Below are 26,826 nucleotides of genomic sequence, written 5' to 3' on the forward strand. Positions count from 1 at the left end.
GGAAGTGCCGGAAGATTGGAAAACGGCTAATGTTACGCCATTGTTTAAGAAGGGTGCCAGGCAAAAGGCAGGGAATTATAGGCCTGTTAGTTTAACGTCTGTTGTAGGTAAAATGTTAGAATCTGTCATCAAGGAGGAAATAGCGAGGCATCTTGAGGGGAACTGCTTGATAGAGCAGACGCAGCACAGTTTCGTTAAAGGGAAGTCGTGTCTGACAAATTTACTGGAGTTCTATGAGGATGTGTCTAGGGCGGTGGATAGAGGAGAGCCGGTGGATGTGGTCTTTCTTGATTTGCAGAAGGCGTTTGACAAGGTACCTCACAAGAGGTTATTGCAGAAGGTAAGGGGGCATGGAGTTGGGGGTAGGGTGTTAGCGTGGATAGAGGACTGGTTGTCAAATAGGAGGCAGAGAGTGGGGGTCAATGGGTGCTATTGGGATTGGCGGATAGTGACTAGTGGAGTGCCCCAGGGGTCGGTGCTGGCGCCTCAGCTATTTACCATTTATATAGATGATCTGGAGGCGGGAACCGAGTGTAGGGTGTCGAAATTTGCTGATGACACCAAAATTGGTGGAAAGGCAAATTGTGCGGAGGGTGGTGAGAGTCTACAGAAGGATCTGGATAGGCTGGGCGAATGGGCCAGGAAATGGCAGATGGAATTTAATGTTGGCAAGTGCGAGGTGGTCCACTTGGGTAGGAATAATGGTAGGAAGGATTATTACTTACGTGGAGAAAAACTGCAGCAGGCGACGGTGCAGAGAGACCTCGGGGTCCTTGTGCATGAGTCGCAAAAACCCAGCTTGCAGGTGGTCAGGAAAGCGAATGGGATGCTGGCCTTCATCGCGAGGGGGATTGAATATAAAACTAGGGAGGTCTTGCTGCGGCTGTATAGGGCATTGGTGAGGCCGCAGCTGGAGTACTGTGTGCAGTTTTGGGCGCCATACTTACGCAAGGATATTTTGGCCTTGGAGGGAGTGCAGAGGAGGTTTACTAGGCTGATACTGGAGTTGAGGGGGTTGAGCTATGAGGAGAGGCTGAATAAATTAGGCTTGTACTCGTTAGAGTTTAGAAGAATGAGGGGAGATCTCATTGAGACGTATAAGATGATGAATGGGATGGATAGGATAGAGGTGGAGAGGCTCTTCCCGCTCAGAAAGGATAGTAGGACTAGGGGGCACAGCCTCAAGATAAAGGGGGGGCGGTTTAGAACGGAGTTGAGGAGGAACTTCTTCACTCAAAGGGTGGTGAATCTCTGGAATTCTCTGCCCGTTGAAGTGGTGGAGGCTGCCTCGCTAAATATTTTTAAGACGCGGGTTGATGGGTTTTTGATAAGAGAGGGGATTAAGGGTTATGGGGAGAGGGCGGGAATGTGGAACTGAGCCAAGACAGATCAGCCATGATCTTATTGAATGGCGGGGCAGGCTCGAGGGACGAGTTGGCCTACTCCTGCTCCTATTTCTTATGTTCTTATGTATGTTCTTATGAGGCTGGGCCCCTGCACAGTTTAGCTGAATTGTATATTCTTTGTTCAAACAATGCTCTTCAAAGTTAACTAGGGACATCCGATCCCAACGCAACGCAAGTGCAACAGAGTCTGTAGAAAGAACAGGATGGGCTTGTGATTAAACTGAGAGAAGGATAACCTCATGAGAGTAAGAAGTCAGACCCTATGAGTTTAAAATTCAGAAGCACAGGTTAGAAAGTTTTAGATAGCAATGGACCAGCAACAGAAAGTGGCCTGGAATTTCCATTGAGTTGCATATGTTTATTTGTGCAAAACAGCTGCTAGCAGCCTGACCCAAAAAAAAACACTGAACCTTTAAGTGCAATTTGCATTCGGTGCAATTCGGGTTGCTTCAATCATCTGTGCCAGTTTTACAAACACCGCACTGTAGCTAATCACACCCGCAGGGTGAATTACATTGCCAATCATTGCTTCCTTGGAGGATTTGAAAATTAAACTGGACCTTTCTTTGCGCAGTGACACTAAAAAGTCTGGTTAAAATTTTTAAATGGGATTCTTGCTTTAATTTACAAAGAAACAGACTGGGCACTTCAAATAATTAATCAGCAGATCTCAGATATTTAAATCCAGCTTCCTCAGGTGCACTGACAGTGATTAATTCACGTTTATTTTTGGAGCTAAGCCTATTTTCAGCTGTTTTAATCAACTTCAGCTTACTGTTTTAAATACATGAAAGAGAACATTTTACACTAATTTAAAATTAAATACATTCCAATTCATTCGATCGCACGGGTTCATGGCAGTTTTTACACTCCCCACAGACAAGTGAGATTGAGCAGACACACGAGGACAAGAGAAAGTCACAATGGACGCAACTTGGAGCCAAACTGACGACTGCGACCATTGGCCCAAACGTTACCCCAGTGCTTCTCACACTCTGCATCATACAGGTGCACCGCGTGAACACAGCAACAACAGATCATTTCACAGATTCAAGCAATTGACATCTCAGCAATTAGGTGCTGTACTCACAATGAAACAGTCTAAACTTATTTCCTGTTGCTGGAGAGAATGAAGTTTTGGTGCCTTCGAGGAGGAGTCCAGCTCTGCAGGATTATCTGCAGCATTCATTAATGCTGTAAGCGGGCCCACGACATTCCTGTGGCTACAATCAGTTCCAGTTGGTGGGGCGATGGAACCACAAGGTACTTGTAAAAAGTGTGGCAAAGGGCAAAGTGTGGGAAACATAAACAGGAAAGCGGAGAGCCAAGTCTGTGTCACACAGACATACATTGCACTTATTAGAGCTATCTGCTGTCATATTAACTACATGCGAGACAACAGTCCACGTGACAGGGCGATAATCAGCATTTACAATGCAGTTTCTGCTTATCCACACTGGTGCAGCAAATTCAGTGCTGCCTCAACACTCGCTCCTCAGTCTGAGCAATTCCTCAGCTCGAACCATTCCTCAGCCCATCCCGAGCCCTCAGCCACATCCCTCAACCCCACGCCCAGCTTTACATTCCTATCCAGTCCCACACCTATCAGATTAACTCATGACTAATCTTCAGAAACAGTGAAATGTGTTAATGGGCAACGAATGCTGGATTTGTCAGCCAAATACAATGCCCTGAGAAAGAAGATTTTAAAAAGCAGACTTAACATTTTGTCAATGTCAGCAGTCTTGTAAAGAAGCCAGTTTCTCACCTCACAGCCTTGATGCAAAACAAAAATCAAAGCTACCCAACAGGGCAAAGGCTACCCCGATCAGATGGCTGTGTGTCACAAGAACACGCAAAATGGGCCAGCCTCAAATTTCCCCGGAAAGGCAAAGCATCTCAAAAATAGCAATTTTGGCAAGCCATTTCATACTTTTTTTTTAGAAAAGATAATTTGGTGGGACATGGGCGCCGCAGGCTGGCCACATTTATTGCTCATTCCAGACTGCCCTTGGAAGGCAGTTGAGAGTCAACCACATTGCTGTGGCTCTGGAGTCACATGTAGACCAGACCAGGTAAGGGCAGCGAATTTCTTTCCCCAAAGGACATCAGAGAGCCAGGTGGGTTTTTCCGACAATCAGCAATGGTTTAACGGTCATCAGTAGATTCTTAATTCCAGATTTTTAAAATTAAATTCAAATTCCACCCCTTGCTGTGGCAGGATTCAAACCCGGATTCCTGGAACTTTAGCTGAGTTTCTAGATTAATAGTCTCATGATAGTACCAGTTGGCCATCGCCTTCCCGTTGCTGTGACTAAGCAGTGGCTACATGAGTGGTATTTTACACTAATGGGATGATGCTGTGGGTCCACACAACCATTCTGTATGTATTTTGGTGTTGACGCGATGCCAGGTATGTAGGCTGCACGTCCCAGCATTTGACTGACTGTACCTGCCCACACCTGCAAAACCCAAAACAAAACATCTACTGTTGGAAGCAATGTTGCAACTGGGGCAGCACTTGCTGAACAATCCTGAGTGTGCTAACACTAATTTTAGGATAATAAGCTGAGCTTGTAACGTGGCTCATTTCCACTTGCTAGAAAAGGACATATATTCATACCCTTTATTGCAAACAAAAGAAATATGTTCAAACCTTTTTCTTGAATTGTCTGAGCACCTGGGGAGCCTTGAGTTTCCTGTTACTTTCTCCACGTCAATGCTTCAGCCAATTAAAATCACCTTGCCAACCAATCAGCACTCCTTTTCTCCTATAGCATAAATGTTGCGATCATTTGAAATTTGGTATTCTTGTATTTGTCCTGATGAGTGCAGGGCAAAAAGCTTTGGCAACATGTCTCTCTTTTCAGCAATATTCAGCCAGCAAACAACTTACTTAAAGTTGTGTAACGTCTGGCGAATGTGTGAATTGTATTCATTAACTCTGGGTACATCCTTCCACGGGAACAATTTATGCCACAGGATAAGCTAATGTAAAGAGAAATGTATGGTGGTAAATGCCATATTCAGAGAGACACATGGAGTTGATGGCTGTGTCATTGGCTGCAGATTTACGGGCTACTTGGGTGTAAAACTGTTATTTGAAAATACTTTACCAGATATAAAGGCAAACAGGGAGGCAACAGCTGTGAAAACAGAGTGAGGTCCCTCGCTGCACCGCCTTATCTTGTTTTATTTACTGCATTGTTTAATGGGCATGCTCTCGTCCCCATGACGACCTGCTAGGAAGTCATTGCGCAAGGCCTGGTATGCCCCTCGAGTCAGAATGCACAAGAGGGTGGAATTCGAAACCTCTGGCTTTACGGGGACTGAGGGCTTGTTATCAGCTGCCTTTCACGGTGAGTCAGAATTTGGTTCCCAAGAACAATGCGCTGGGCACCGGCTGCAGGACAGCGCACGGAACCCTACACAACCTGACATTTCCACTTTTTAAAGAAAGAAAACCAGCTGTCTCCATGGTGATATATGCTCGGACAAAGCTATTCCAGCTCAACAAAACTTTGCAAGAGTTTCTTTACGGGCCCTTTCAGGCCCTCCAACAGGGAAAGGAACTAACTCAAGGTTAAGACAATCCATCATTAGTTAAAGCCATCCAGGATTAGCAAAAACTTCCCGTCACCGAAGTGGAGCAAGGCTTCAGAATAGACGTATACTCTCGTTGGCTTTCCATTTAGTGCGTCAAAGATCACAGTGCAAGGCATCATTCACCGCAGGGCTGAGGGAATGTTAAATCAGAATCCTCTCTGCCAGTACAGCTGGGTATAAACAATGCCCAGGGGCTCATTCCACTGCCCTGGCCAACATTCCCCTCGCCACCCAGCATCAACGAAAACAGGCAGCAATCAGTGGCACAGTGGTTAACGCTGCTGCCCCACAGCGCCAGGGACCCGGGTTCGATTCCCGGCTTGGGGCACTGTCTGTGTGGAGTCTGCACGTTCTCCCTGTGTCTGTGTGGGTTTCCTCCCACACTCCAAAAGGTGTGCGGGTTAGGTTGATTGGCCATGGTAAATTGCCCCTTAGTGTCCTGGCACTTGTAGGTTAGAGCGATCAGTGAGCTAAGTATATGGGGTTGTGGGATAGGGCTGGGGTGGGATTGTTGTCGGTGCAGGCTCAATGGGCCGAATGGCCTCCTCCTGCACTGTAGGGATTCTATGATTGGCTGGTTATTCATTTCATTTGCTGTGTGGGGAATCTTCCTGGATGCCATCTGCTGCCATATATACTTCTGGCCAAACACTTCAAAAGTGAGTCACCAGAGGCAAAGTGCTTTTTGAACTAAACCGTAAACTGTAGAATCCCTATAGTGCAGGAGAAGGCCATTCAGCCCATCGAGTCTGCACCAGCTCAGCATCTTATCCAGGCCCTCTCTCCCACCTTGTCCCCGAACACTTACCAAGGCTAATCTGCCTAAACTACATATCCATGGGCACTGAAGGGCAATTTAACATGGCCAATCCACCCAACGTTCAAATCTGTGGAGTGTGGGAGGAAGCCGGAGCACTCGGAGGAAACCCATGCAGACACAGGGAGAACATGCAGATTCCACGCAGACAGTGACGCAAGGCTGGAATTGAACCCGAGTCCCTGGCGCTGTGGGGCAGCAGTGTTAACCACTGTGCCACCGTGCTGCTTTGTTTTAAAACAAAGGGTGGGAGGGGTGAAAACCTCATTGTATTTAACACTTGGGTATGGATTTCAAGTATCAGGGTTAAAGAGCTGGTAATTGGGATTAGGCTGGATAGCTCTTTTTTAGCCTGGCACAGAGAGAATGGGCTGAATGGCCTCACATCATGCTGTAAACGCTCTATGTTGCAACGTCTTAATAATTTCTAGCCAATGAGAATTCAGATGATAAAGTGTGGCTTTATTCCACTGGTAAATTCTAGTCATCTGAGGCAGTCGATAAAGCAGGACCTGCCTCTCCTTGCTAAGTGTCACTTTGCAAACGGCTTTATTTAATAATGTGGAGTTCCTTACTCTGCAGCTTGTCCTTGTGGGGAACTCGGCACGAACCTGTATTCATGGTAACAAGAGGAAAAGGATGGTGGGGAAAGGAAGGAGGAAGGAAAGACTGGCCTCAGCATCCAGCAGAAATTCAACCTTATGAAAAGCACAATTGGTAAAGACTTGGATTAAACCATTGGCAAAAAGTTTGTTTTGCGCAAGCATTGGATTTCACTGAATCACAGAATGTTTACCACACAGAAGGTGGACGTTTGACCCATCCTGCCTGTGATAGCCCCTCTGAAGTAGCAACTGGCAGGTTGCCGTTCCTCTGCCTTTCCCCTGTAGCCCTGCAATTTTGTTTCCCCTTTTTGGAAAGGGTTCACATTCCCATGTGGAATTGAATGGCCAGTCTCTGGCTGGGAGTCAGACTCGAGCCGTGGTGGCGAGAGGACTTCTAGTGGCCCTGCATCGATTGCTCCACCTCACCAAAGCCAAGTCTTGAGCTGCTGACGTTCGTACAGCGCCTTCCATGGTGCGACAGACCTCAAGGCACTTCACAGCTGAGGGTCAACACAGCCCAAGAGGAAACTCAGGCTTGGGATGGTTGTAGTTACCGATGGACACAGTCCGACGTGAAGCACCCATCCCCTTGGGCTTTGACGTCCACCTCAATTGGACATCTCCACTCATTCAGGACAAAGGAGTTTAAACAATGGGCTGACCCCAAATAAACAAAGAACAAGCTCTTTCCTTCAAATCAACTAGTTTGTGTTAATGAACTGTGGAAGAACATAACTGCCAGTTGAGTGCCTTGTAACAATACACCAATTGGGCCATTTTCCATTGGTTCAGATTCATTTAATACCATTTTCTCCCAAATGTACCCTAAACCTGACTGAACAAGTTATCTGAAGAGAACATCCTGTTCACATTAAATACTTTCATTTTATTTTTCAACAAAACACAGGTTTAATTGGCCGGGGGGGGGGGGGGGGGGGGAGGGAGGGAAGGTGGGGGGTGGGGAAATGGGGTGAAAGTGCATTGTTTGATCTCAGTAATAAACCTGCCTGTCAGAAGTTCCTTCGACAGCCAAAAGACACAACTGACTTTCGCCAGAACGAGGTGGGAACGTGGGAAGGAACGTTTGGACAGGAAGTCAGTCAGACTCTTGGGTTTGCTCTCCCATTCAATTAGATCGTGGCTGATCTGTATCTCAACTTCACCGACTTACTTGGCTTTCATATCCATTAATATTCTTGTCTATCTATCAATCTCAAATTTTGACGTTTTCAATTGTCCCTTTATTTGGGAGATAGTTCCAGACTTCCACAATTCTTTGTGTGAAGGAATGTTTGCAGACATGGGGAGAACATGCAGACAGGAATCGAACCCAGGTCCCTGGCGCTATGAGGCAGCAATGTTAACCACTGTGCCGCCAGTGATCATGATACAAGAAAAATCAAGGAATCCACTATTTGGGTATATATTCTGCTGTTAAAGAATTATTTTAAAATGGAAGCTACACAGTAGTAAAGACAGGTTGATAGAACTCATGCTTTTGATATATTGATAAGCCTAGCAACACTGTAAGCAGATATTTACCTATGGCAATTTGGTAATGATGGAGAATGGAATGTCAAGGGGTTCGAGTAGATGTTAGAATTTCAGAGGAGCCAAGGTGTGAATTTAACAATTAAATTCTGAAGGTAATTAAGAGTGACTCCTGAGGAGGTTAGTGCAGATAAGCAAAAAGTAAAAAGGGAAACCGATATATCAGAAGCAGTTTTCAACCTACACGAGTTAGCTGTTTTGGGAACAAAGCCCCCAGCAGGGAGAGACTGTGTGAACTCACAGCATGCTGCATCTATAGAAAAGCTCGTTTGAACAAATCAGCTGTTCTACCCTACGTAAGAAACAATCCCAAAAGGAACTGAGTGCCCGGTGTGGTAACTATTGCTGGATTTTGCATATGGTGTTAAAAGCTCACAGGATGTTGTTTGGGGGAAGATTTTCTCTGAAGTTAAGGAAATAAAAGGATTTGTACTGGATAGGGATACTATGCATAGCCATTGAGTTCACTGACTATTTTTAGTTGACTTTCTTGTGTACTGTGCTGCTGAATAAACAGTTATTTTGTTTTAAAGTCCTCTCAATGATGTTTGCGTCAATTGTCTTGCGTTTTCACATCTTTCCTGACATTATACAGTTAACAGCAGGGGATGAAGCGGAAATGGTCGAGAGCTTCAGGTTTCTCGGTGTCCAGATCACCAACAACCTGTCCTGGTGCTGACACCACAGTTAAGAAAGCCCACCAACGCCTCTACTTTTTCAGGGAGTGAAGGAAATTTGGCATGTCCACTACGATGCCCACTGAAGTTTTACAGGCGTACCATAGAAAGCATCCTTTCCGGATATATCACAGCTTGGTCTGGCTCCTGCTCTGACCAAGACTGCAAGAAATTACAAAGGGTCATGAGTGAAACCCAATCCATCACGCAAACCAGCCTTCCATCCACTGACACTGTCCACACTTCCCATCGCCTCGGAAAAGCAGCAAACATAATCAATGACCCCACGCGCCCTGGCCATTCTCTCTTCCACCTTCTTCCATGGGGAAAAAGGTACACAAGTCTGAGGTCACGTACCAACCGACTCAAGAACAGTTTCTTCCCTATTGTTATCAGACTTTTGAATAGACCTCCCTTGTATTAAGTTGATCTTTCTCTACACCCTAGCAATGACTGTAACATTACATGCTGCACTCTCGCTTCCTTCTCTATCAATGGTATGCTTTGTCTAAGAAACAATACTTTTCACTGTATCGCAATAAAGATGACAATAATAAATCAAATCAAAGCTTTGCTCCTGGGATTTGGAGTATCCTAGCATGCAGTTGTGCTTTGAACAATAGCAGCAGTTTGTTTACTAGTATCATCTTTGCACCCTCATTCTTACAGTGGACCACACGAGAACAACAGCCCTTTAGCTGGCTAGCTGCCTAATGTACAAAGTAAAGCATTTTGAAAGTACATTTTTCCTAAAAACAGACGCAAATACCGAATAATAGCCAAATGTTCTTTGTGATGTGGCAACGAGTAATAATTCCTTGGCACTGTTGTAATTCATGCTATTTAAGTGGCTGTTTTCTCAGTCTCCAAAAGCTTGACTTCTCAACATTCCAAAAACCCACAAACATTTGTCTAAAGAATGAGACTGGTGTCTCAGTGCAGCCAGTTGTAATGGATTTGATGGACATGTTAGGTTTTGGCAATATTCTCTCACTCAATTGGTGCTCTAATGTGGCACACACCAACGGGATGTGTAATGGGTCGAGCCAAAGGAAAGCCACTTTGAGAACCTGGCCTGTACAACTTGAAGCCGAGCAGTTTCTTGCAAAGCCTATGTCCTCCCTTGTGTAGGATCTCAGTTGGATATAGAACGTAGAACATTACAGCGCAGAACAGGCCCTTCGGCCCACGATGTTGCGCCGACCAGTTAAAAAACAATGACCCACTAACCTAAACCAAACCCTTTCCATCCATAAACCTATCCATAGATCTCTTTAACGCCCCCAAACTAGGCGCATTTACAACTGCAGCAGGCAGGGCATTCCAATCCCTCACCACCCTCTGGGTAAAGAACCTACCCCTGACATCCGTCCTCTAACTACCACCCCTTAATTTAAAGCTATGCCCCCTCGTGCTAGCTTTCTCCATCCGAGGAAAAAGGCTATCACTGTCCACCCTATCCAAACCTCTAATCATCTTATATGTTTCAATAAGGTCCCCTCGCAGCCGCCTTCTTTCTAACGAAAACAAGCTCAAATCCCTCAGTCTCTCCTCATAGGACCTCCCCTCCATACCAGGCAACATCCTGGTAAACCTCCTCTGCACCCTCTCCAAAGCCTCCACATCCTTCCTATAATGTGGGGACCAGAACTGCACACAATACTCCAAGTGCGGCCGCACCAGAGTTGTGTACAGTTGCAACATGACGCTGCGGCTCCTAAATTCAATCCCCCTACCAATAAACGCCAAGACACCGTATGCCTTCCTAACAACCCTATCTACTTGATTCCCAACTTTCAGGGATCTATGTACACATACACCTAGGTCCCTCTGTTCATCCACACTATTCAGAGTCCTACCGTTAGCTCCACAGATCCCTGAAAGTGGATACTTTAGAGAGAGTGCAAAGAAGGTTCACTGGGGCTGTAGGGTTTTAGGTTTGAGGAGAGATTGCATAAATTTGGATCATTTTCATTGGAAAGACAGAGACTGAGGGGCGACTTGGGAGAGGTCTACAACATCATGAGAGGCATAGATAGGGTGGATAGTCAGAGGCTTTTTCCCAGTGTGGGAAGGTCAGCTACAGCAGGGCACAGGTCCAAGATGAGAGATGGTAAGTTTAGGGGTGATGCGCAGGGAAAGCTTTTCACACAGAGGGTGGTGGATACCTGGAATTCACTGCCAGCTGAGGTGGTGGAAGGGGCCACATTAGCAATATTGACTGGCACACGAACCGGAGGCGGACAGAGGACAGAAACCGTGTGTGGGCAATAAATAATGGGTCTCAATAAGGATTAGAATCGGCACAGGTGTGATGTCCCTGTGCTGTACTGTTCTTTGTTTAATGCTACCTTTGACAAGTCCACACTTCTGCCAGGGGAGCTCACCAGCTATCTGTCAGAGATTGGTTACACGCAGCCAATGATTTCTGGCATGTTAATTTTAAAAGCTACAATCGTGAAAGCACTTATCCTCTGTAAGAGCAGTAGCCCTAATCCTGTGCACCCACCACTGTTCCCGTATCACCTTTATCCCAATTGCCTTCAAAACCGCTTACCTTAAATGCTTCAATCACTATGAAATGAGTTAGAGCTGTGTACTGATTAGGAAAGTCAATCTCTGTCACTCGAGTACAGATTTATGCAGAAATCAGTATCTGGCTGAATTTTAAAAACAATGCAGTTTGCAAAAACTTCCAGTGCAAGTAAAAGTTTTAACACTGTGATAATTTTTCACACAAAAATCACACCCAGCAAACAGGAGATCAAATCCAGAGGCAGATTCTTAAATTGGTTTATCAGTTTACACTGTACAAAACACATTCATCGGTTACCCTTTTGACCAGTCCTCGTTTCTTCTCCGTCCACGGGATGTGGGTGTCGCTGGCTGGGCCCGCATTTATTGCCCACCCCAAGGGCATTTAGCAGTCAACCAGATCGCTGTGGCTCTGGAGTCACATGTACGCCACACCAGGTAAGGACGACAGATTTAGAATCATAGAACCCTACGTGCAGAAAGAGGCCCTTCGGCCCATCAAGTCTGCACCGAACACAAGCCCACCCAGGCCCTACCCCCATATCCCTAGGTATTATACCCACTAATCCCTCTAACCTACGCATCCCTGGACACTAAGGGGCAATTTCTTAGCATGGCCAATCAACCTAACCCGCACATCTTTGGACTGTGGGAGGAAACCGCAGTACCCGGAGGAAACCCACGCAGACACAAGGAGAATGTGCAAACTCCACACAGACAGTGACCCGAGCCGGGAATTGAACCCAGGACCCTGGAGCTGTGAAGCAGCAGTGATAACCACTGTGCTACCGGGCCGCCTATTTCCTTCCCTAAAGGACATCAGTGAACCAGCTAGGTTTTTTATGACAACCGACAATGGTTCCATGGTTATTAGACTTTTAATTCCAGATTTTTATTGAATTCAAATTCCATCTGCCATGGTGGGATTCGAACCTAGGGTCCCCAGCACACCGCCCTGTTTCTCTGGATTAGTTGTCCAGCGACAATGCCATTGCCTCCCTCGAAAGAATAACGTACAAACATTCCTGAAGAACCAATAAGAAACTGGTTTATAATAAACGTCATTAGGGAAAGGAGGAGGCCATTCAGCCCCTCCACCACTCACTTAGATTGGGATGGATCTCTACCTCAACGCTAGTTAGCTGTCTTTGGCCCATCACCTCTGACACCGTTACCAACAAAAGCCTATCACTTTTCAAAGCTCCAGTTGCCCCCTAACATTCGTAGCCTTTTGGGGAAGGGTATTCCAGATGTTGATGCCCTTGAGATGGAAATTTGCTTTGCTCGGCAATAACTTTAAGATTATATTCCCTCATCTCCATGATTCCAATACAGTACTCAGAGTATTAAAATTGTGGCATTACTCACTGATACACTCCAGAAAACACAAGGCAGCGACACATTCTTTGAACTGAACAAGGAAAAGTTTGTTTCCAAATCCAATCGAGAAATTAAGTGTTTAAAGATTCTTGTTCACTAGTTCAGGGAATACAGCTTGTTTACTTACAGGTTAAAACTATACAGGGGCTTGCAGCCTTGTGGCTGCAGTCAGCTCCCGAGATGACTCCGAGTACAGGAGCCCACGCCTACCAGAGTGATTCCCCCACCCTGGTTCCCCAGGTACGTGACCCTCACTTTGCGGATTGATCCTTACAGGGACAACCACCACACGGTGACTGCCCAATAACCAGGAACTAACGAGTATTCAAAACAACCCAGACCCCTGAAGAGGAGGAAATACTGAACAAGAAGCAGTCAAAGAAAATTCAGAAGAAAAATGATGAACGGAGAAAGAATGCAAAAATCAGTCCACTGCTAGCAGAACAATTCCAGCAGGGAAACCTGCTTGCTTGCATCGCTTCAATACCTAGCCACTGTGGCACAGCTGACAGTTACATTCTTGAAGGGAAGGAGCTGGAATTCTACCAGAGGAAGATCAAAGCAAAGGAGGGAAAATCATCATAATACTTGAAGGAAAATGATTAATAAACCATTTTTCACCAAAAAAAATTACACCAAGGCAGCTCCTGCTCCAACCATGAATTTGAATGACTTAGGGAAGAGGGCTTTGAATGATCAGAAAATAACTAATTTAGATGAGTCAGCCCAAGGTAATTAAGCTGCTCCCCTTCCCCACAATTATCAACTAAACTGACGTCTGTGACCCATTCGCAATAAGAATTCATCATAGAATTAAATGCATATTGGAAGCATCAAAGTGCTAATTCTGACCCAGCACGTGGCCTCTGGCATGACTGGGGCAGGGAGGAGGGCACGGCACAGGGCAGGGCAAATAGCATGACGTTGTCAACCTGATGGCAGGTTGGCATCACAATGATAAGTCTGAGAAGCAGGCCCGGTAACAGGTCAGTAAGTTCAACAGGAAACAAGGGTGCTGCGAGCATGCGGAGGGAGTGTCCTACTGAGAGTGAGAGAAGGGAGGCAGCTCTTGAGAGTGGGGGTTGTGAGCGAGAGCAGGACGGGTACAGAACAGGTGAGAGCGGGGCGAATCTGATAAAGGTGGAAGGCTGTGGGGGTAAGGGGCGGATCCCTTGATAATAATCAATACAATAATTTCACTCTATACACAGGACACCATTTAACAACTGATGCTGGCGGTCCCGGAAAGATTTTATAGCTTTCCTACTGCATCATCAGACAGATCCTCTTCTCATCCTCTGATTCTGCAGAGGGGAACGCCACTTCAGAGTAAAGCTACTGTCACCCTGAACCATCACTGTGTAACACTGCACAGCGCAGTGTTCATCCCAGTGAGTGAGTTTGCACTGATGGCGAGGGAACAGTATCCTGACTGTCCTTGTTGGTCAGTTTAGCATCATAGGACCACAAGCCACAGGGACGGAAGGCAGCCATTCAGCCCATCAAGTCTGCTCCACCATTCAATGAGATCATGACAGAATGGATACGATAATCTTCAACTCCACTTTCCCCACCGTATCCCCAGGACATTTGATTCTCTCGGTGAATTCCACCGATGCCACGTGGCTTAATTTGAGTGGTAACATTACGAGAAAGGAGTTCCGGGTATGACTGAAAATGAACCAAACACTTAAGATACAAGGTATGTGTTTAGCTGAGTGTCTGAGATAACACTGAACAATCGAATAAGTTCCAACCTATCATACGTTACATGACTAAATTTAAGTATTTGTCATTTGCCTGGTACAACAGATTTATACAGTGTGTCAACTGCTGAATTCTCTCCTGTGGGGGTCAAATGGAGCATTTGGAGTTAACATTCCCTCTTCCCCGCGGCATCGATGTTTTCTGCATCACAGTCCCCTCCAGAACCTCAGCTCAGTCCCTCAGTATTCACATTAACACATGATTGCTGGCAGTCACTCAGTCATAAGGGGCATCGCAACTTCACCCAATCCTCTGCCAACCCTACATCCTCTAAAGACGCACCTCCCAGCAAGAATTGACCAATAGCCATGAGGAGCGAAGCCCTGATCAGCTACAATGCCACCTGTAGCCACCCAGCATGGACCCATCTAGAATGTTCCTGGAGTTCATTCACTCACTGAGCCACTGGAGATCAGAGGTGCCAGAGATCAGAGGTACAGTGGTGTTTAAATAGGGAATACAAGACTTTGTTGCAATGTTGGTTTAGTGCGACACAATGTGACTGGCGTCCATTTCAATAACTTTAAAGCTTATTTATCCTTGTCACAACTAGGCTTACATTAACCGTTAATGTGAAAATCCCCTAGTCGCTACACTCGGCGTCTGTTCGGGTACACTGAGGGAGAATTTAGCACGGCCAATACACCTGACCATCACGTTTTTCGGACTGTGGGAGGAAACCCACGCAGATACAGGGAGAACGTGCAGACTCCGCACGGACAGTGAGCCAAGCCGGGAATCGAACCCGGGTCCTTGGCGCAGTGAGGCAGCAGTGCCACCTCTTCACCCTCTCTGAAACTTATTATAAACTGGAGTGGCTAGTCAGCTGTTCCACGTCATAAATAAGTTAACTGTATAATCTTTCCATGAACTGTGACCTGTATAATCCCATTCGGAAGTGTTTGGCGAGCAAAGTGAAAGGAAAAATAAAGACTTGTTTCGCGCGTCTAGCGCTTTGGGACCATCGAACATTCCAAATGCTTTCAAGCCAATGAAATACTTCTGAAGTGTGGTCACTGTTGTCATGTAGAAAAGGCAGCAGCTAATTTGCACCTAACAATGCCCCACAAATAGTTGTGAGGTAATGACTTGATAATCTAATTTAAGCGAGGCCTATAAAGGAACAGCTCCTCTGCTCGTTGCCTAATGTCATGGAATCTCAGTCCAACATCTGACCCAAAACACAGCATCTCAGACGGCGCGACACTCCTTCTGGCTCTGCACAGGAGTGTCAGCCGTGAGTATGTGCTCCAGCCTCTGGAGTGGGATTCGAACCTTCTCATGCCAACGTGAGCAGGTCTCTCATTAAGCTAAGATTGCAGATCAGCCTATTTAGCTGAACGTTGGGCACATCTGCCTGTTGAACCAGGACAGAACTGGACAAGAGAGCACCACTTACTGCTGAAGCCCCAAAACCCAACTGACCAAGGACGTCCACTCCCCCAACAAACCATTCTTTACCCGCTTCCCAAAATGAAACCTGCTCAATACAATGATGATCAATGAGCAGTGTCCTTCTCAGTGGAAATGCAGTATATTCCTGACCTTCCCGCATTTCCACTCATTATTAATATCAAGGTGGATTCGGACGAGCTGCAGGAATGAACAGTAACTTGGAAGATGCGATCCGGCTGTTTTTAAACTGCAGTTAACGTCTCGGGTTTGATCCAGTTATCTTCAGTAGAGTATCAGCAAGGCTTTCCAATGGAAATCCTGCCAAAACCATCCCTAAAACCGCATGAAAATTCCATGTAATAAAACACAGCTGTTTGGTCACTGTAACCAGTGGATTCATTTCCTCTGCAAACAGCCACTGGCAGGACACACTCTGCTCTCAGTACACCCCGGACTCAATCCCAACCCATCCAGGCAGGGGAGCGGTGCTCACAAACCATGCCCTGGTTTGGAGAACAGGGAGAGAAACATAAATCAGATCAGGAATTTTGTTTTGGCCCCTAATGGTAAACCATCACCACCTCTCCCCCCACCACCCCCTGCACCATATTGGTGAAAGACTGTGAGGCATAGATTGCCAAGACAGGCTCCCGCTTGTCTAAATGGGCTCATCTGGTCCATTCTGATAATCAACAATGGTTTCATGGTCATCAAGAGATTCTTAATTCTACATTTTTTTTTAATCAAATTCAAATTCCACCATCCGCCATGGTGGGATTTGAATCCGGATCCCCAGAACATTAGCTGAGTTTCTGGATTAGTAGTCTAGTAATAATAGCACCAGGCCATCGCCTCCTCAGAGTTATAAGAGTATCCATGGGGAAAACGGTATTCATATGTATTTCCAGGAATATAATTAGAGGGCTAGCTACCCAACCCAGAATTGTATATTATCCTCACCCAGTCAGAGAACATCAGATTGCATTTTAAGAATATTCTTATCGCTTCCAAGTCCAAATCTACTAATTCCACCAAAAAAAACGGCACTTCCTATTTTATGATTGCAAATGCGAGATTCTTTAAAGCTCAGAATTCAGCCTGGTTTCCTCCCTCCGCGGTGCCATGTTTTATACAGTGTACACTGCGCAGACCGGATTAGCAATTACTGGAGACAATAAACATTCGGGGTGAGGGATTAGGGTAGGCAAACAATAAGAAGTGCAAGTGTAAATGAGTTGTGGCTCAGTTCACAGCACTCCAGACTCCAGCCCAAGCTGGAAGGTGTGGGTTCAAGTCTCACCCCAGGACAGGAACACCAAAATCAAGGCTGCCCTTCCAGTGTGGCTCTGAGGGAGTGGCTGTGCTGTTGATGGGGTATCCTTTCAGATGAAACTGAGGCAACATCTGCAATTTCGGATCAAAGTCAAAGACTCCATGACAATTCATTGAAGAGCAGGGGACTTCTCCCCAATGTCCCGGCCAGTACTCATCCCTCAATAAATACCCCACAGTGCAGAGAGACCATTCAGCCCATCAAGCCTGCGCCAACAACCCCATCACACAGGCCCTATCCCTGTAACCCTATATATTCCCCCTGCTAAATTCCCTGACACTAATGGGCAATTTAGCACGGCCAATCCAGCTAACCCGCACATCTTTGAATGTCTGGCACATCTCAAGCTGATGAGCTGGTCAACTGTCATTGTCTGAGAGTCTGCTGTGCACAAATTGGCTGCTGTGTTCCCTTTTTTATATTTAAATGTTTTTTTTACTCCATATTAAAGTTATAAAGCCAATGTGCAGAGTGGAAAAGGCAAGCCCTCAATCCATCTCCTTGCTTGCTCCAAAATCCCACTCAAATTGAATCCAGTTCACACTCCCTACAAGAGAGAGAGACAAGATTTACGCTGACAAGGCATTGCAACCCATCTTGAGTTTGATCTTAGCCGAAAGGCCGAGGAGCTCACCCCTGTCAAGTGATCCTGGTTTCACTTCTGCCAGATAAATATCACTTCAAAGCACTTAACCGGCCGTGAAAGGTGCTAAATAAATGCAAGTCTTTGAGAGGGCGAGAGGGGGGAGTGAGAAAGAGGGAAGTAGGTGGGGGGGGGGGTAGAGAGGGAAGTAGGTGGGGGGGAAGAGAGGGAAGTAGGTGGGGGGGAAGAGAGGGAAGTAGGTGGGGGGGGAGAGGGAAGTAGGTGGGGGGGGGAAAGAGAGGGAAGTAGGTGGGGGGGGGAGAGAGGGAAGTAGGTGGGGGGAGAGAGGGAAGTAGGTGGGGGGAGAGAGGGAAGTAGGTGGGGGGAGAGAGGGAAGTAGGTGGGGGGGGGAAAAGAGAGAGGGAAGTAGGTGGGGGGGAGAGAGGGAAGTAGGTGGGGGGGGAAAGAGAGAGGGAAGTAGGTGGGGGGGGAGAGAGGGAAGTAGGTGGGGGGGGAAGAGAGAGGGAAGTAGGTGGGGGGGGAGAGAGGAAAGTAGGTGGGGGGGAGAGAGGGAAGTAGGTGGGGGGGGAGAGAGGGAAGTAGGTGGGGGGGGAGAGAGGGAAGTAGGTGGGGGGGGGTAGAGAGGGAAGTAGGTGGGGGGGGGAGAGAGGGAAGTAGGTGGGGGGGGGAGAGAGGGAAGTAGGTGGGGGGGGAGAGAGGGAAGTAGGTGGGGGGGGGAGAGAGGGAAGTAGGTGGGGGGGAGAGAGGGAAGTAGGTGGGGGGGGAAAGAGAGAGGGAAGTAGGTGGGGGGGGGAGAGAGGGGAGAGGGGAGTTGGGGGGGTGGTGGGAGAGAGAAGTAGGGAGAAAAGGGAAACGACAAACAAGAAGGAAGTTGAATAAGAAAAATAACCCAGAGAAAACAAAAGCAAAGAAAAGCAATAAAGGGGAACATGAGAAGATCCATGCAAGAGAAAAATTAGTGATAAAGCAAATTAAATTTAAAAATGCATTCATATTCGTCCTGACATTGCGACAGTGACTACACTTCAAGCATACCTTCGCGGCAGTGTGACACAGTGGGATGTCCAAGCTGTGAATGGTGCTGCATAACTCAGATTTTTTTTTATATGCAAAGCCGAGATCAAATTTACTCGAACCAGGCTTTTGGTCACCTGACTGAATAACTCCCCTTGCAGCTCAGTGTTAGTCTGTGCCTCCGTGAAGCACCTTGGGACGGCCAAAAGGTGTGGTATAAAAGCAGGTTGTTGTTATATACCCCGCTCATGTGGAAAGCAGGATACAACAGCAAAAGATGTGAACAAGGTTGCATTTGGACGCCCTCACGCTGGAATAACAGTAACAAGTGCCATTCTTATCGGGACATCGATATCTTTATGCATGCTTCATTCTAGTATTTGTTACGGTGGAATGGTGGGATTAATGAAGCAGATATAACATGGGAGGACAAAGTGTTGCTCTGGCCTCGGGGTGCCCAGGCCTTTTGGCTTTGAGGAGTGCTCGGGTATGCTCGATGGGCCTTTGTGGGCCACTTATAAAGTACCAATTAATTTTCAACTGTCTCAAGTTGCCAATACTAACAGATCTTGCTGTTCCCATTCAGCATTTATTCCCTTTCCAGACCCATAAAATTCAATTAGGGCCAGCCAACAAACGCAAGCACGAAACAGAACACAACTGCCTGAGCCCCAGGGGTCACGTACCAGAAGTGGTCCAGAGGCTGCAGTCCAGCCACTGCCGTGTGACCACACTCGTACGTCAATACCAACAATTACCACACCGTGAGGATCCGGGGGAGGTTGTGCGGGGTGGGGGGGAGGGGGGGCGCGCTGTGGTGGAGGGGTTGCAGGGAAAAGCACAAGTAGTGCTCACGTTGCCCCAAGGCAGTCCGTATTGACAGCTCTGGAAAGCACGTCCTCCCCCAACTCTGCACGCAGCAAGCAGATGATGTCGGAGGCAGGAGTTCCTTCCGAAAGCCTGACTGGGTAAGAGTGAAATCAGGGGCAGCGTGTCCGCACAAAAAAAAAAGGTCATGGAAATCCAAAAGCGGTCATCCCCCAGAGATGAGGGGAGGTCGGAATAAAATCAGCACCAAAGGAATTGAGTTGAGTTTAAAAACAGGAAACGCCGGATGAACGAAGCAAATCTGGCAGCATCTGTGGAGGGAGAAACACAAGCTGATGTTTCAGGTCCAAACGACCCGTATACACTTTGGTAGAAGGGTCATTTAGACCTGAAACTGAAACTCTATTTCTCCAGCACTTTCTGTTTTTATTTCAGATTTCCAACATTTGCAACATTTTGCTTTCATTTGCATTAAATTGCCCACGAGAGGCATAAACCCAGCATGTGTGCGATCCCCAGTGAGCTGGTTCATTGAATTGAGGCCTGTTGCCTCAACACCAGCTCTCTGACAGACAATCACCCAGTATCACTCCTCGGTTGGTCAAAGGACTTGACGAGGGTACAATCGGCACGTGCCCCCAGCTCTGGGTTTTCTCTGACTGCGGTTAGAGAACAGAGTTGCGGGAAATGAAACCACCTTAATATCCCGCTCCTCGTGTTGCCTGGCAGTGGAAAGCAACCAATCGCAAGATGGATGCCTGACATTGCACACCAAATGGCTGCAGAGTCTCTGATTGGGTGCGCAGTATTGTAACTACGCAACGACATAAGTACAGGGTCCGTTCATTCCTACGAATGCACAAGGAGACAGCACTGGTAAGGAGTTTTCAAATGTATTTCTTTTATTGAACAAAAATTAAAATTAACGTGACAAAAGCGAAAAAAAAACAAACTTGGGACTGGCTTTTATTCCCAGCCCCTGCACTGAGACACACTGGTCTGAAAAATGGTACAAACACATGCCACAACTCACAATATATCTCAACCCTTATCTCTATATTGGAAATGCTTTCCGCAAGCTGTCCCTGGCTAGAGAAACAAGTCCTTGCAGCTGCGGTTGTTTGCCTGCTGTGTACCCTTTATGAAGTGGAGATGCCGGCGTTGGACTGGGGTAAACATACTAAGAAGTCTGACAACACCAGGTTAAAGTCCAACCAATTTATTTGATAGTAAACTCACAAACTTTCTCGGGTTTGCCCCTTCGTCAGGTAAATGGAGAGTCTGAGGCCAGAACTCTCCATTCACCTGACGAAGGGGCAAACCCCGAAAGCTTGTGAGTTTACCATCAAATAAATGGGTTGGATTTTAACCTGGTGTTGTCAGACTTCTTACTGTGTTTACCCTTCATGAACGCAGTCAATTTTTAGCTAACCCAGCATGCCTTGTAACCAAGCCAGTGCATGTTAACCCCTACAGTCTAGCATTTGAACGTAATCGCATAGGCAGAAATATCTTAAAATCTTTGCATTGACTGAAGCAAACCGGGCTAAACATTCATAGTAACTCTCGATAGATCAGAGGATCCTGGAGTGCAGCGATGGGAGTGGACTTAGATTGTGTGACTGTTGGTAGCTCGACCACCGAGGGCACGGGATTTTCATACTGATGGACAAAGTGAGCACTACTTTCCCTGCAACCCCTCCCCCCCGGATCCTCACAGTGTTGTAGTTCTTGGTATTGATATATGAGTGTGGTGACACAGCAGTGGCCCAACTGCAGCCTCTGGACCACTTCTGGTACATGACCCCTGGCTGCCTGTACCTCGGAGCTCAGGCAGTTGAGTTCTGTTTATGCTTGCATTTGTCGGCTGGTCCTAGTTGAATTTTATGGTTCTGGAAACTATAATGCTTAAACTTTAATAGTTAGACACTGAACTTACTTTTCTGCTGCACTGCTGTTTTGTTTCTGTTGGCATCTGGAGTGATGTTAATTGTCTCATCCTAAAAAGGTTTAGAAAGTCACGTGGGAAGGCCTGGGGAGGGCCATTTCCTCCGGTGGGAAAATCCAGAATCCAGCAGGGGGCGGGTGCGGGGATATGGTATCAAATTAGAGCGAGGCTATTCCTGGAAGAAATGAGGAGCCGTGTGCCTCACGTACACTCTCACAGAAATCTGGGACTCTCTCTCTCTCTCACAGGCAGCATCTGGAGACAGGAAATCCAAGTTAGCACTTCAGGTCGATAACCTTTCAACACAAGTTCTGGTGTGAGACACAGACCTGAAACGTCAACTCAGCTTCTCTCTCCACAGACCTGCTGAATATTTCTGGTGTTTATATCCAGAGATTGTATGTTAGGTAACAGAGCCGAGGTACAGATCACTCAGGATCCGACTGAACTCCGAGTTAAAGTTGCTCGTGCTTATGGAAGAGGTGGTGGCCACTTGCCGACTGAACCCCTGCCAGATTACCCTCGAGTAATCCTGTCTCAATCCCCCATACCCCTGCAAGTTTACTTTCATCAAATGCCCATCCAACATACTTTCATCTCTGCCTCCACCACACTCACTCCATTAGATTCACTGGAGTTGAGAAGAGTGAAAGGGGAATCTCATAGGAATCTCTAAAATTCTAACAGGGTTAGGCAGTGTAGATTCAGAAAGAGTATTCCCAATGGTGGGGAGTCCAGAATTAGGGGGTCGTAGTTTGAGAATAACGGGTAAACCTTTTAGAACCGAGATGAGGAGAAACTTCTTCACCCGGAGAGTGGTAAATTTGTAGAATTCACTAACACAGAAAGTAGTTGAGGCCAAAATGTTGTCTGATTTCAAGAAGAAATTAGATACAACTCTTGGGGCTAAAGGGGTTAAGGGATATGGGGCAGTGGGGGAAATCACAACATTGAATATGATCAGCCATGACCATAATGAATGGTGGAGCAGACTCAAAGGATCGAATGGCCTACTCCTGCTTCTAGTTTCTATGAGAAGTTTTTCCTCACATTGTTTCCATACCTCATGTCCTAAGCCTTCAATCTGGGTCCCTTGGCCCTTGTACAGGAGGCAACTGGGAGATGTTTTTCCTCATCTCCCTTGGTCAAATCAGTCTGAATCTTGCACACCTCTATCAAATCTCCCCTCAATCTCCTTTTGCTCCAAGGAGAACAACCCCAGCTTCTCCCATCTAACCTTGTGGCTAAAATCCCTGGAAGCATCCTCCTGAGGACCCTCACATCTTTCTTAAAGACCCGTGGCCGGCACTGGGTGGAACACTTCAGCTGTCTCCTTATTATAACTTTATACAAGTTTATTGTAACTTCTTTTGTACTCAATGTCTCTGGTTATGGAGCCCATACTTTCCTATGACCTACCACTTCCAATAAACAATGCACACGCATCCCAAATCCCCTCATCCATATATTCTCCTGAAAACTGGACCATGGAGTTTCTATTGCCTCTCCCTATGCCTTTTCTGTGTTACCTCCTGTGTTAAATTTTGTATGCCCACTCGCCAGTCTCTCTTTGCACTATTACAGATGACTGGCATCATCCTCACTGCCTGTCACTCCTCCTCTGGGTGGAACAGTGATTAGCCATACACAGCGCCAAGGAGCCGGTTTCGATTCCCAGCTTGGGTCACAGTCGACGCAGAGTTTGCACGTTCTCCCCGCGTCTGCATGGGTTTCCTCCGGTAGCTCCAGCTCCCTCCCACAATCCAAAGACGTGCCGGTTAGATGCAGTGGCCATGCTAAATTGATACTCAGTGTACCTGAACAGGCACTGGAGCGTGGCAACTGGGCGATTTTCATGATAACTTCATGGCAGTGTTAATGTAAGCCTACTTGTGACACTAATAAACTAAACTTTAAATTTCCCTTGGATAGCGTCAGTGATTTTGTTTGAAATTTCACACAGTATTCCAATACTCACGTCACTTCTGTGTATAGATAAATAAAAGCGGCGGTCCGAGCACTGATCTGTGGGAGACATCACTGTCTACCACCTTCTGTTCTGAAACATAACCAGTTACCATGGCTCCTTGGCTTCAGCTCTTCAGTCAGTTTTTTGTCTGAGCTGACGCTGATCCTCCGATTCCATGAGCCACTGTTCTGTTAGCCAGCCTTTCACCAGAAAGCAGTCAATGCCAGGAGCTTAAAAACTCCAGGAAATGAAAGTCATTGAGTCTGAAGTTTAAAAGGCGCTATATTAGAGAGTGCGCTGTCTATAAGACACATTCCTGCACAGCAAGGTAACAACTACAATCACATTCACTCACCTTTGATTTCTGCTGCATCTCATCTCCAGGTTTACTTACATTTGAAAACAAATTGCCATCTGATCGTTTCGGATGGAGTATTTACATAAAACATGTTCTTCAATGAGCTGTAAAAAGGGCTTTCATGGCTTCTAAATCCACAAGAACCTCACAGCTACTGAAACAGCTGCCTGACATTTAAACCTACATTAACACAAGATTGATGTTCAATATCCTATTCTTCTCCCAAAGCCTGGCAAATGAATGATAGGTTCAATAAATAGATCTTATTGGCACAAAGCACATTGTCATAGAATTGATGAATTAACCTTAGCACCATGACAGTGTGCTTCAGAGAGAGAGAACTGCATACACTGCTTCCATCACAGGAACTGAAATTGCACCTATTGAGTTTCTATTGTTACCAGTTTCACTAAGTTAATCTAACAGAACAACCACACCATCACCTTCACCCTCTCAGCTCATTTTCAACTTCCCCTCTTCAATGTCACAATGAATACCGGCACTAACCGGCCTCCAGCCCGCAGCACCGGCACTAACCGGCCTCCAGCCCGCAGCACCGGCACTAACCGGCCTCCAGCCCGCAGCACCGGCACTAACCGGCCTCCAGCCCGCAGCACCAGCACTAACCGGCCTCCAGCCCGCAGCACCGGCACTAACCGGCCTCCAGCCCGCAGCACCGGCACTAACCGGCCTCCAGCCCGCAGCACCGGCACTAACCGGCCTCCAGCCCGCAGCACCGGCACTAAGAAACATAAGAACATAAGAAATAGGAGCAGGAGTAGGCCATCCAGCCCTTCGAGCCTGCCCCGCCATTCAATAAGATCATGGCTGATCTGTCGTGTCTCAGTTCCACATTCCCGCCCTCTCCCCATAACCCTTAATCCCCTCGCTTATCAAAAACCCATCAACCCGCGTCTTAAAAATATTTAGCGAGGCAGCCTCCACCACTTCAACAGGCAGAGAATTCCAGAGATTCACCACCCTTTGAGTGAAGAAGTTCCTCCTCAACTCTGTTCTAAACCGCCCCCCCTTTTATCTTGAGGCTGTGCCCCCTAGTCCTACTGTCCTTTCTGAGCGGGAAGAGTCTTTCCACCTCTATCCTATCCATCCCATTCATCATCTTATACGTCTCAATGAGATCTCCCCTCATTCTTCTAAACTCTAACGAGTACAAGCCTAGTTTATTCAGCCTCTCCTCATAGCTCAACCCCCTCAACTCCGGCATCAGCCTAGTAAACCTCCTCTGCACTCCCTCCAAGGCCAAAATATCTTTGCGCAGGTGCGGCGCCCAAAACTGCACACAGTACTCCAGCTGCGGCCTCACCAATGCCCTATACAGCTGCAGCAAGACCTCCCTACTTTTATATTCAATCCCCCTCGCTATGAAGGCCAGCATCCCATTCGCCTTCCTGACCACCTGCTGCACCTGCAAGCTGGGTTTTTGCGACTCATGCACAAGGACCCCGAGGTCCCTCTGCACCGTCGCCTGCTGCAGTTTTTCGCCCCGTAAGTAATAGTCCTTCCTACCATTATTCCTACCAAAGTGGACCACCTCACACTTGCCAACATTAAATTCCATTTGCCATTTCCTGGCCCATTCACCCAGCCTATCTAGATCCTTCTGCAGACTCTCCACACCCTCCGCACAATTTGCCGTTCCCCCAATCTTGGTGTGATCAGCAAATTTCGACACCCTACACTCGGTTCCCTCCTCCAGATCATCTATATAAATGGTAAAAAGCTGAGGCCCCAGCACCGACCCCTGGGGCACTCCACTAGTCACCATCCGCCAATCCGAATAGCACCCATTGACCCCCACTCTCTGCCTCCTATTTGACAACCAATCCTCTATCCACGCTAACACCCTACCCCCAACTCCATGTCCCCTGACCTTCTGCAATAACCTCTTGTGAGGTATCTTGTCAAACGCCTTCTGAAAGCCGGCCTCCGGCCTCCAGCCCGCAGCACCGGCACTAACCGGCCTCCAGCACCGGCACTAACCGGCCTCCAGCACCGGCACTAACCGGCCTCCAGCACCGGCACTAACCGGCCTCCAGCCCGCAGCACCGGCATCATCCCTCCACCGCTGTCCCTACCAACTTCTCAAAATTTCCTCTCATCCCTTCCAAAAACTCGCTAATCAGCATCTCATCTCCAGCTATCCCTCTTCATAGAGCATTACAGTGCAGTACAGGCCCTTCGGCCCTCGCTGTTGCGCTGATCTGGGAAACCAATCTAAAGCCCATCTAACCCACACTATTCCAATATCATCCATATGTTTATCCAATGACTATTTAAACGCCCTTAATTGGCGAGTCCCGGACTGTTGCAGGCAGGGTATTCCACACCCTTACTACTCTGAGTAAAGAACCTACCTCTGACGTCTGTCCTATATCTATCACCCCTCAATTTAAAGTTGTGTCATCTCGTGTTAGCCATCTCCATCCGAGGAAAACGGCTCTCACTGTCCACCCTATCTAATCCTCTGATCATCTTGTATGCCTCGATTAAGTCACCTCTTAACCTTCTTCCCTCCAGCAAAAACAGCCTCAAGTCCCTCAGCCTTTCCTCATAAGACCTTCCCACCATCCTGGTGAATCTCCTCTGCACCCTTTCCAATCCTTCTCAACATGTCTGTGTCTCAACTGAACTCCCACCTTTTCCTCTCTGAAGCTCCTCCGATCACGTTTTCACCCTGCAACGGCACTGGTCAACCATGTTGTGGGTGAAGGCAGTGATTGGTCATTCTCCTTTCCCAGCATGCTCAACCTCCCCACTGCCTCCATGCAGCCAACCACTATGTCCGCCCTCAATGACATCACCTGTGTTGTCCACCTGGTGGATCTCAGGGTTCCCTTCCAGGCTCTGCCTTCATCACTCACATGTCAAAACATCGACCGTGAGAGAGGCAGAAAAGTCGCAACAACGTAGCATCCCATACCGTGGACAGGGAGTACAAGTATCCGATATTTGGTACATAGCAGTGTCATTCCCTATTCCGGAATTTGGTGATATTGTGACCATTACGAAAGG

General features: G+C 47.1%; 1 protein-coding gene across 1 annotated transcript in view; it reads right to left on the minus strand.

The window, feature by feature from the left end:
* The window catches only part of bicc1a (BicC family RNA binding protein 1a), a 265,871-nt gene that overhangs the window by 104,900 nt on the left and 134,145 nt on the right, over positions 1 to 26,826 (minus strand). The window lies entirely within an intron of this gene.

Source organism: Carcharhinus amblyrhynchos, chromosome 17 (assembly GCF_965287045.1).
Source record: "Carcharhinus amblyrhynchos chromosome 17, sCarAmb.v2.hapA, whole genome shotgun sequence".
Lineage (NCBI taxonomy): Eukaryota > Metazoa > Chordata > Chondrichthyes > Carcharhiniformes > Carcharhinidae > Carcharhinus > Carcharhinus amblyrhynchos.